Raw genomic sequence first — 12,603 nt, 5'->3', positions numbered from 1 at the left:
GCCACACTTAACACAAATTGTTACGGCCATTTGAAACGATAAATTTGTCGTGGACGCGAAACCGGTGCCAATATCCAACATTATCGTTGACGATGATAATTTAACAAGTAAATAGGTATGTTAAAAAAATACAAATATCGGACAAGCCACTATATCTATACCGGACTAAGAAAAATATTTTTTTTTTTAATATTTTTAATATTTATTATGATTTTTCATTGCAAAATACATTTAAACATCAAACTTGAAAATATTTTTGGTAATTTTTTTTTCAAGTGCTTTTTGTATCCTACAATATGGCGCTTAAAATACGCCATTTTGGCTTTAAAATCTTGTCATTGCGACTCACAAACGTCCCAATTCAATGACATCGCACACTTTATAAATCGTGCAAAACGTTTAGAATGTACATACTTAGTTACGCTGTTGTTTTAGTACTCTTCCCGTGGGCGTTGTAAGAGGCGACTAAGGGATAATACAGTTCCACTACCACCTTGGAACTTAAAAAGTCGACCGATGGCGGGGTAACCATCTAACTGCTGGCTTTGAAATATACAGACTGAAGATGGGCAGTAGTGTCTTCGGTGCGACAAAGCCAGCCCTGCGGTCACCAACTCGCCTGCCAGCGTGGTGACTATGGGCAAAGAACATGAGTTCACGCCATTTTTGGCGCGAACTTGTGGAGGCCTATGTCCAGCAATGGACTGCAATAGGTTGATGTGTGTGTGTGTGTGTGTGTGTGTGTGTCTACTTAGTTAATATAAAATAATACACATATTTATACATACAAACATTTTTACGTCCGAAAAGCATAATTGCGCATTGGTAAACACAGGAACATATCAGCTGCCAAACATTATGACTTGTCGAATGCTAATTTCCGATTAATAAAACCACTATACTCTATATTTTACTAGTAATAAAACTTATTCTGCACATGCGCACTAAAACATTATTAATTTGAATAAACAACTGCAGGAAGACCGAGTGATTCTTAACTTAATTTGAGTTGTAAACCTCCATTCCTTTTATAACCATATAAAACCGTCTCCATATATCGTCCACAAACAGCTTAAAAATTAATTTCAAAGAAATTTTATTATTTTAGTGACCACCTTTAAAATTAAAAAGTCGTGTCAAACTAAGATTGATTTTGTATTCATTTGCCTACTTTCCAAAATAAAAAAGCCTAATAAATGGAAATTAAAAAAAAAACATCGTAAAAATATTTTTATGCGTCTGACGTTGACTACACCTTGCCCTTTACTTTTTGCCCCTTATTGTTTAAGAACATTTACATAAATCACTGTTCATTTTCAGGCAGACACGTACAAAATATGTACGCATTTGCATTATGCACTCTAGTATTAAATTAGCACACATTATAATATCAATGCGTTCCGTTTACCGTTCGTAATTTACTTTGCTAACCAATTTTCACCATCTATACTGAAAATAAATTATATAAGTAAACAAACAATTTAAATAAGTCAAGACATTAAAAATTAAACCAGTTTCCCGCCACTTTTCATTTATTTTTCTATCCGCCGGTGAAATTGATGAAGCCAAAAAAAGAAATTCCGTAGTTTAGTTTTACTTTTAAAAAGAAAAACATGCGATTCAAGCCGCGAAAAAAATTAGTGACGTTTATAGACCAATGCAGTGTCCGTGTCTGTGTGTGTGTCAATGTGTCCGAACCATTTTTGAAGATATATTGATCACTGGTGACGAAAAGTGGAACACCTACGATAAGAATATACAAAAGAGATCGTAGTCAAAGGTCGGTCACGCTGCACAGACTATCGCGAAACCCGTGTTGACACGCAATAAGGTGATGTTGAGTGTATGGTGGGATTGGAAGGACATCATTAGTTATGAGCTTTTATAGCCAAGCCAAAGCATTGATTCGGATTTCGACTGTCAACAGCAGATGAGACTTAAGCAAGAATTTAAGGATAAGAGCCAGAATTGATAAATAGAAATGGTGTCTCTTTTCATCACGTCATTGCCTGAACACATACGACTTGAGCCACTCAACGAAAATTGAGAGAGGTTGACTGGGAAGTCTTAATGCGCGTACTACATAGCCCCGATCTTGCACCCTCAACTTCCACCCGTTTCGTTCTCTTCAATATTCTTTAGTTAATGTAGAGTTGACGACCAGAAGACTGAAGGTTTTTTTCCGGTAAAGACCTTTTTTTCTATAAATTATAACACTAGACTGTGCTTTTACGCAATAAAAAAAAATACTTAGATATACATATATTCATCGTTACCTTTGCCATTTTTAAAACGGTGCGTCGCACGTAAAGCTAATGAATAAATCCAAAATAATACAATGAAATGACGACATTTAAATTCAACGGTAACAAGAATTCGATGATTTTAAACGAAATTTAAAATTTAAACGTTCTACATATACGTGTATTCATTACGTGTCTTTACAACGTAACTTTTAGGAATGTGGTGGGAATTGTTATTTTATTTACAAAATTTTAATATACTCAACTAAAACGTGTCTTACTGAAGATCTCAGAAAAAAGGCTAGAACACAACATAGCTTTCTTTTAAATGGATAAATTATATTCTTTCCAACGGTATACAGCTACCCAAAATCTATTTTACAATATGTACACTGGTAAGTGGTAGGTATGTTTTAGTGGAAAGAAAAATACAGAATATTCTTTTAGTAAACAAAAATAAGTAGTACAGAAAAGAAAAAGTACTCTATATAATTCAGAAACAAAAGTACTCTATATAATTCAGAAATAGCCCAAATAATAAAAAGGTTGATTGGTCAACTAGGTGCCTATAATATACATCCCAACACATGGATAGTCTTGTCAGTTTTATAAATATTTATTGTTACGTAGTTACCTTCTTGTTTTAAAAATGAGTTTGTGAAGAATTTTATAGCCTGTTATATTTTATCATTTTATCAAAGTTTTTGGCGGCAATGTTAGTAACATTGCCGCCAAAAACTTTAAACCATACAATTCATGTCAAAACCGACTTTGTTCTACGGCTGCGACGATCTGTTGCCTTAAACTTCGACGAACGAAATCTTCATCAATTTTAAATAGATTAAAATTGATGAAGATTTCGTTATATTTCATCGCGTAGTCTTGGCGTTATACACATAGACAGAAAAAAGACAAACATCAAAAGATTTTAGTTTCGGCTTTACCAGACTCATTATAAGTACAGATATATCCCCATGATGAAATGCACGATCTGTCCGCCGCCATCTTGCGGTCAAACGCCAAACAACACTTCTACACGGGGGTAATTACTTTTCGTTACTCTAGCACCGGGCACGAACATTCCAAAGTATCGACTTGCCGACTCATCTAGCATATCTTAAGATATACAGGTGTTTTTGTGGGCTATCTTTACAAAATACGTTTGATTAAAATATTGTGCCGAACACGAGTGAAGATCTCAGAAAAAAAATTGTTTAAGTACAACGATATATTATGTGAACAAAATTTCACTTTATATATATACGCCGCGTTGGTGCAACGGTCACAGCCATCGCTGGTACCTGTTGCGCTGGCGGTTGCAGGTTCGATCCCCGCACATGACAAACATTTGTATTGGTACTATACAGGTGTTTGCCGTGGTCTGGGTGTTTGTGCAGTCCTTGTGGGTCTACCCACCGCGCCTCGGAGAGCACGTTAAGCCGTCGGTCCCTGTTATTATCATGTACGCCTGATAGCGATCGTTACTCATAGTAGGGAATATATCCGCCAACCCACATTGGAGCAGCGTGGTGGATTAAGCTCTGATCCTTCTCTTACACATATATATTTGTAATAAGTAACACTTTTGTTTAATGAATTGTATGATTGTAAAATAAATTGCGCTGCTTGTAATATGGTTTATGATTTGATTAAACGTTATAAAATTGAATAATAAAATTTCTCCTCAATTTTAGTATGGTATTCATTTTCATTTTGTTGTAGCGATCAAGATTGTAATCCATTGCGATTAAAATTAATTTAAACACATCATGAGATTTTATATAAGCCAATCCTAATTGGATTTTTATACAACTACATCGGCAAACAAGCGATCACCGTATCCTATAGACGGCTGCAACACCAGAGGCTTCGCAAGCGCGTTGGCGAGCAACACCCAATTCCCCCAGGAGGTCTGGCCACCAATTTTTTATTAACAATACTTCATTAAATTTTTTCGTTTATTACTCTAATTAATTTTTAAATTCTATGAAATTCAAAGTCTTCGAACTTTTAATAAAAACACTTACAGAGAATTGTAGTAAAAATCAAAGTATTAATCAAAGTATTGCTTATTTTAGAATAATGAATGTAACAATAATAATGGCGGTATGCCTATCTGACGATCTGGTCAGGGTCGCGGGAAGCCAGTGGGTGCGTGCTGTGCAGGGCCGATCGTCGTGGAAAGCATTAGGCTCATGCTCAGCAGTGGGCGTCCGTGAGCTGATATGATGATGATGATGCTTATATTTGTTGTACACTTAAATACAATTAAACAGTAATAGAGTATTTAAAAATACCAGTCAACTATGGATTAAAATTAGACACATTTTTGTGGAATTTTCCAATCCCTACTTTACCACAATATCAATAATAGAACCTAAATATTGAACGAACTTAAAATACGTAATTTAAATACGAATTAATGCTGTATTATATATCTTAATATTAGGTCACAAGCGACAATCTAGACACAGCCGCGAGCCCGCATCAGTCCACTCCCCCCTTTCATTATTCTCAAAGAATTTGCCCCGAGTAGGAGCTATTACTTTACATTCTCTCCGATGTGAATTTTAAGAATTTACATTGAGAGCGAAATAAAAAGGACGATGTTTTCTTAAAAGACACATTCATAACATTCTTCGGAATTCTATTAGGAATATAAAACTGATAAAATTCGTGTCTTAAAGCATATTTCAAACTTTTGAAATAGCTGAAAACTGAACCTTTGGGTGCTACAATTTTTACTGAAGTTATATCTTAGCTTTACATTTCTATATATTTTGTTACTACGGTTCTCACACTCACACTCATTGTAATGGATTCCGTCCTCCCATGACCATGGTTGCTGTAGAGTATCTGAAACGTCCGATAATAAAGTTCCTTTGTTTTATAACAACACTCTTGTCTTATTTATTTGATGGAAATGTATGCTTTAATAATACCTTTAATATAATATCTACGTATAGAAGTATAGCACACGTGTAAATACTACAGACGAAGCGAGAATTGGATGCACAAACTTGGATCAGAATGCATAATCGCTGTCACTTGCGCCCTCAGGCCAGTCAACAAATATGACAATATCAGTTGCTCGAAATCGTATCTTATGTTTCTGTCACATCTTGCAATTCCCATATCAGCATCATACCAGAATGTCGTACGTTATTCCGAATCAAGCGTTTTACTGATTATTGTGTCATATTATCTTTGAATTAAACATTATACATATTTACAATTCACAACTTAAGAATGAATGCCACGTTTAAGGCTTTTTTGGGTCCAAGAGTAACTGACAGTTTTAAAAGTAAATAGAATTATGTATGTATGACAATGTGCGTAATGAGCTCTTTAAAGTTTTTTCTTCATCGACGTCTTTTTATCATTTTGAGGCCGCCTAAAGCTCCTGTCCGGCGCTGGTGCCCCGATTTAGCCTTCATCTAGATCCAGGAATGTTCAAAGTGTATGCAAAATCGCTCGGTAGACGTCGTGTGATAAAAACGTCAGTTGAGTCGCAAAATAAGTCTCGGCGAGCCACTAAACGTGATCCATCATACTTGATTTTATTTATCTTTTAAGTAGGTAGATATTAAAGTTCTCGAATGATGTAATTTGCATAGATGTTTTTTGCGTTTTAGTTTTTATCGCGATACTAAAGTGCATTTACGACGTTAAATTTCAAATTTGTCCGTTAATGTTTTAAAAGTATTCGATTGGTGGTCGCCGATTTATTAATATTCATTAAAAAAAACCTGTCAAATTTAAATTTCGTTTTAGAATTATTGATTATATCATAAAAAAATAACTTATTTATAGAGATTGATGTTTTTCAACGCTGTTTTTAAACCCTATCATGATTAATAAAATTATCTTTGACATAACAATCGTTTATAAAGGAATTAGTTAAATATCGTAAGCCTCATTTACTTAAACATTTACTTGGGTATTCGAGTCTCGAGGAAGTTCTTTTTTCTTCATTGCAGGAAATTGCTACGTGTCTTTATCGTGAATAACTCGATAGGCCTGTTTATAATTTATCAATTATAATACTAGTAATTAATGTACCCTGTTAAATTATCTATGATAAATATTCCTCCAAAAGCCGGTCACGAACCAATGTACGAATTTGTGATTTGAATAAATAAATATTAATCAATATAATTATGCTTATTTATGTTGAATATATATTGTAAAACGTATGTATAATTTATAACAATGTGGAATCGAACTCTATTAATAAGTCATCGAAGAGGCGCTTAAATTTTTTTGTATGCTTCCAATTTTATTATGAACAAACAACGATCGAGAAAATGAAATCAGTCAATAATTAACATTTCCTGCTACCGGAGTTCCCACTATTTAATTAGTAAAGACGAATCGTAACAAACTACCTAACAAGCCATAAAACATGCGGATTATTGAAAAAGAGTAACATAAAAAGCAAAACCAAAATGGCTGACATTACCTGCGCGCGCCATTATACCTTTAAAATTTTTTCGGCGCGGGAGCGCACGACAGATAAAAGCCTGTCGTGGACACGAGTAAGACAAAAGCGACCTTTATAGTAGTTTATTTTTGATTACAATCTTCCACTTTATTCATTTGAGCGTACGACAAGCCCGTGTCTTTATTTAATTTATTTTTATAATATTAGATTTTTGTTTTTTTTTTTTTTGCACAGATTACAACAATTTTTACATGTAATTATTTATTCGTGAAATTGAAACAATGCTAGCAATCGCATATACAAAACTATCCCTGATATTAAATTATCATGAATTTCGTGTACCTACAGTTTATTAAATCCAAAACCGATTTTAAGGCGAATCGTAATTTTTGGGAAAAAAACGTCCATTTAAGTATAAGTTTCGGTCCCACAATGCGATTCACGTTTAGATTTCGTTCGGAATCTCGCCGAGCAAAAAGTTCTTTAGTGTCAAGCGTGTGAACACAGGGGAGACCTTTGTCGAGACGATCTTCGCTGCTCAGTGCATCGGCTGGATCATTATCTTTTCACATCTGAATACACCACTATCCCACACGGATTTACATTTCTATTTCTATCATATCACCGTGTAGGCTACTGTTTTATCGAAACAAAAAAATATATAGTAAGTAAATAAAAAAGAAAAATCGATTCAATTGTGTAACATAAAAGTCTGTAGCAGTTACGGAAACTAAAATTAAATAATTCCGTAAACCGTTATACTTTTAACACAATTTTACATTTTAAAAACGATAAAATACCAATAAAAACCAATTATTTATGAACGGGCACCTCAACTTGATTGTGTTATTATTATTGATATTAAATACGGTTATAGTAGTACACATATTTTGTGAAAAAATTTCATATCTCTACATATTATTGTCACATTGGAAGCTGTCTTTACATAGCTTTAAAACACATTGTTAAATTATAGTTAATTAATTGTTAGTCTGCATTAACTCTAATAAGGGATGATTTGGATAATCTTACTATAGTTTCATAAATCATATACTTATTCTTTTTCGTAAATTACGCCAGTATTAGCCATGAGAGCTTTAAGATCAGATTTATCAACTCAGAGACACAACCAAATGTAATGTGAGGCATTTTTAAATTAAAACTAAAATCAAAATTCAATCACTTAAAAGCTTAAAAATAATGACTTACTTAAAAAAAATATCGATTATTTGTTATTCATAAATACATAGCCGCAGGTTCCGAAGGAGGTAAAGGGGAAACGGGGAGTTAGGGAATGATTCCACGAATATTTGGCATTAACATGTGAATTGCTCTGTATTTCTGAAGAGCATGCAAAGGGATGCATATCTATTTGAATATTAACATAACACATATTTTAACCTTTGTCATATTTATCTGTAGATTTGGTTGCGTAAAAGAGCGTTTTGCCGCATCCAATGCAAATTTTTATCACAATGCAATCTGTATCAATCAAGTGCAATCAATGTTTGTCTTGAAAAAAAGCGCATGATTTAAAAACGAAATATTGAATGGAGATTTCTTATCTTAATTTGTGTGGTTTTGATGAGATGTTTATTTTTGTTACATTTACTTAAATATGTTGCGCATTTTATTTGTATGCCTCAATGATATATTTGGGCATTTGAGGTGTATATTTTTACCAATGTATTTACGACTTAGACTTAATATATTCACACACACACACACATATCTGACTATTGCAGACCACTGCTGGACATATGCCTCCACAAGCTCGCGCCAAAATGGAGTGAACCCAAAATGGTGTTTTGCCCATAGTCACCAACGCTGGGCAGGCGGGTTGGTGACCGCGGAGCTGGCTTCGTGGCATCGAAAACGCTGCTGCCCGTTTTCGGTCTGTGTATTTTAAAGCCAGCAGTTGGATGGTTATTCCGCCATCGGTCGGCATTTTAAGTTCCATGGTGGTATTGGAACTGTGTTATCCCTTAGTCGCCTCTTACGATACCCACGGGAAGAGAGGGGGTGGCTATATTCTTTGCTACCGTAACCACACAGCCAATATATTCATTATTTTAAATCTTTTTATGACTATCTGACATTTCGAGAAAAAAATATTCTGGCTATTATACTAAAATGGTGTTAAAAAATGGGTATAGCTATTAAAGTATCCTGGGAATATTAAAGGGAATTAGTTAACAAACAATAAATTTTTCGTAAGTTATCATAAAGGTTGAATAAATGGAAAGTAGATAAAAAGTCATCGAAGAATTGCCCAAAAAATAACGAAATTATTATCTTAAATAAAAGAACAATTCATTAACAAACTATTCAATGCAAGATATCGGAACATTAATATTTAAAATATCGATTAATTGTACGTTTTCGATATAATATTACAAGCAGTCGGGGGCAGCAGGTGCCTCGTCTATACCGAGATTTCGGCCACAAAAAATCCTCACATCATTATGTATTTATTTTATTAAATAACACTGCATATTCTATTAAAATTCGATCTTATTAATGAGGTTGGACCGTCGAGAATAGCTGCCAAAGCGGTCGGCTGCAGAGCTCGCGTCATAAAGTCTTCTCAGTGGGGTACGGCCCGAGACCCAGGAATGCGTTTTTTATTACTAACATTTATGATACACCACAATTATCAGTTTAATATCTTTTATATTAATGACAAGGTACATAATTTTTAATAGCCCTAGGTGGCGGCCTCGATCTTTTAAAATTCGTCGAAAACGCAACGATACAGCATGGCTCGCTAAGGAACGGCCACTCCGTCTAAATGATCTATGGTAGTTCCAAGGTAAATAATTGACGGCTTTAAATCTTCCATTGTTTGCGCATTGTCTTAAACGAAACACGAGTAGAGGAGAATACTTGTAAAATACATAGCATTAAGTTAGTACCGTAACGAAAAATCTCAATTTCGAAATATATTTGAAGTGAAAAGTCGAATATGTAAAAGTTACGATATAAATCGTTCGCATATTTATATATTTATTTAATGTTTTACTTTTCATAAACTATATAGAAAAAGTCATTAAAAATAAATACAGTATATGTAGTATAAATTACAAGTAATAATATACTAGAAAAAACATTCAAACATTTAAAAATCAGAGGTTTTTTTTTTTTAAGGAATAGCTTACAAGCGGGCTGACGGGCAACCTGCGCCTGGACACAATGCAAGAAATCAAAACCATTGTGCTGACACAAAGCAGTCAAGTGGTCGAGGCTTTTGTTGTGAAACTCACCTGAGACTTGAGAGCGTTGACTACGCGCCACACTGGCGGCAATTATTGTATACCTTATTTGCTATTTTACTTAACTGCTATATATATAGCATACTAGAAAAATAATGTAGTTAAGTAATGTGATAAAGTTCGATATGACAAAAAAAATAAGCAAAACATTACTTGCATACTTGTCAATTTAGAATTTCTGAACGCAGGCTGGGTTGATGTTTGACAGATACAGTTTGTACGGGAAATACAGACCTATAACGTAGATAGACGAAAAAAATATTAAGTAAATATGCATTATTAAAAATACCTCAATGTAGAGTAGATCAAATCACGATCAAATTTAAATTGAATTCATATTTTTATTATACAAGTATACATTTAATAATTGTTTTCGATCGTAAAAGGAACTTGAAACGACTTTAATATTATATCGACAAGTGGTAAAACGCAAATATTCGATCAGATAAATATGTATCATTAGAGATAAGTCAAAAAGTACTAACTGTAATGTCAGATCTCGATTAAATTTAAATGGGACCACATGACAAGCGACAGCTTTCGATTAAAATAAAGGTTCAACAAAGTCAGCACACTCAGTAAAAAGCTATTAGGTAACACATATAAAAAACAGAGTCGATATGAGACCCTAATATTTTATGAATATTGTTATTTTACTTCTCGAGTCTACTTGTTGATTACATAGCCATAGTTTTCTTAATATAATTTCTTATACTCACAAAAACATTAATATTATTTCTAAGCAATAAAGCTTAAATGAAACGTTCATAAACTTGCGGAGGTGGTGTATAAATCATTTCATGTCAAAATCTATAACTCGTCAAATATTAAAAGTTAAAGATAAAGAGACAACGTTTCATAAGAACGACCGCTTACTCGTAGGTCGACTTGATAAAATATTAAAAAATTTACGTGTTTCACAAGAGACTTAAACGTCAAAACGGAACAGTATTTACATAAGGAAATATTCAAGTATTTAAACTTATATCATTTTAGTATCTGTAAAGTTTAACAACATTGTAATCTAAGGAAGCTTTAGTCGAGGAATGCGAAGCTAAGTCGCTAAGGCTTTACCGCAGACCAAACAGTTTTCTTAACGCATGATATACGATACGTAAGTATGCATAATATACATTGCTTGGTGACTTCAATGTAATATCAGAAGCTATGGTGAAATACAGCAATGGTTAGTGTGGACGCTCGAAACAGTCGCGCTCGTGTTACGTTATCGCAGCGTATTCGACTTTCGTAAAGAGTTCAACGCGTACTCCACAATAAACAAAACCTAAAAAGAAAATCCTATGAACAAACAAAGTCAGCAAATAGCTCCGGTAAATAAAATCTTCAACGTATCTCAGTTATCTTTTATAGTTGCATAAAGTAACGTGTTTACTCGTTTATATAAAACATTTAAATATAATCTATTTAAATAGAAATGTATCGCTTAATGTGTTGGTAAGTGCTTAACTCGAGACTGGCTAGACCGATTAAGCTAAAATTTGCTTGTAAAACTTTCAAATATTAAAAAATTAAAAATTAAGAAAGTTGCACGAAAAATCAAAAATCTCAGAAATTTTACGATTTTAATTTCACCGGTTCACAGTTCGTAAGACAGATCAACGGTCCGACCAAATAGTACTCAATAACCGATACTACAATTTTGACTTTTATTTTTATTAGTACATAATCGAGTACATATCGACGAAATCAAATTCGATATATTTGTTTATTATATTAAAAAAAAAATACTATCGAGTCATTGCGCCGTCATATTAAAACGCTCGGACGTCAGATCAGATCTCAGCCTCCACAAAAACCTCCTCGCCCGAGGTCCAGTTTCACAGAGTTCAATTATTATTCGTATCAGACCTAGCACGGGCTACAATGCGTACTTATTAAACTTTTGTTACGTGGCCTTTTTTTTCTGTCAGCGGATCGACTCCGACGCATACCTGCGTTTACCTGTGTACCATGTTTTACTTGTGTGCGTGTTTCTACGCTTACCTGTGCTTGTAGGAGGGCAAAACGATTTACCATAGATCTTTGTATTCGTAGAGTCGTCGTTTACGTTTAGTTTTTATATAGGTGTTAGATGAGAAATTTTATTCGGTGGCTCAGTCATCGTTTATTTTACATTACGTCGGTCTTATTGTAAATTAATTTAATATCTTTAATTGATAAATAAAGAACGAACTTTGTGCTACTGGAATATTTTGTCAATATAACAAATAAATCTATAAAATTAGTATACGTTTGATGATAGTTCAATTATCTATTACCGAAGTTTAATTTTAATACTAACAGGAGTGTTATCTAAATGGTTGAAGTTTTGTAAGAAAACTACAAATTATTTAATTGTAACTTTTGCCATCATAATTTAGACATAGTAAAAGGTAAAAAATACTTAACTATCAAAATACCCTAAAAACAAAACTAAATATCTTTCAAAGCGATAAATACCACTATTCCGAACTCACACAAACTTTCCCGCCTTAATAAATCAACCGACCATCCATTCTATCGCCACCTAAGTCTATGGCTGCGCCCGCGCATGGCCAAGCTCGAAAACCGGGCGGGCCAGTACACGATGGAAGGTTGCGGCGGTCGGTAGTGGGCCGTGTTCGCGAGTGATGTCGCAGCATGA

The sequence above is a fragment of the Melitaea cinxia genome, chromosome Z, assembly GCF_905220565.1.
Source record: "Melitaea cinxia chromosome Z, ilMelCinx1.1, whole genome shotgun sequence".
In the NCBI taxonomy this organism is placed as follows: Eukaryota; Metazoa; Arthropoda; class Insecta; order Lepidoptera; family Nymphalidae; genus Melitaea; species Melitaea cinxia.
The sequence above is the reverse complement of the archived record's forward strand: the minus strand, read 5'-3'. Positions refer to the sequence as shown.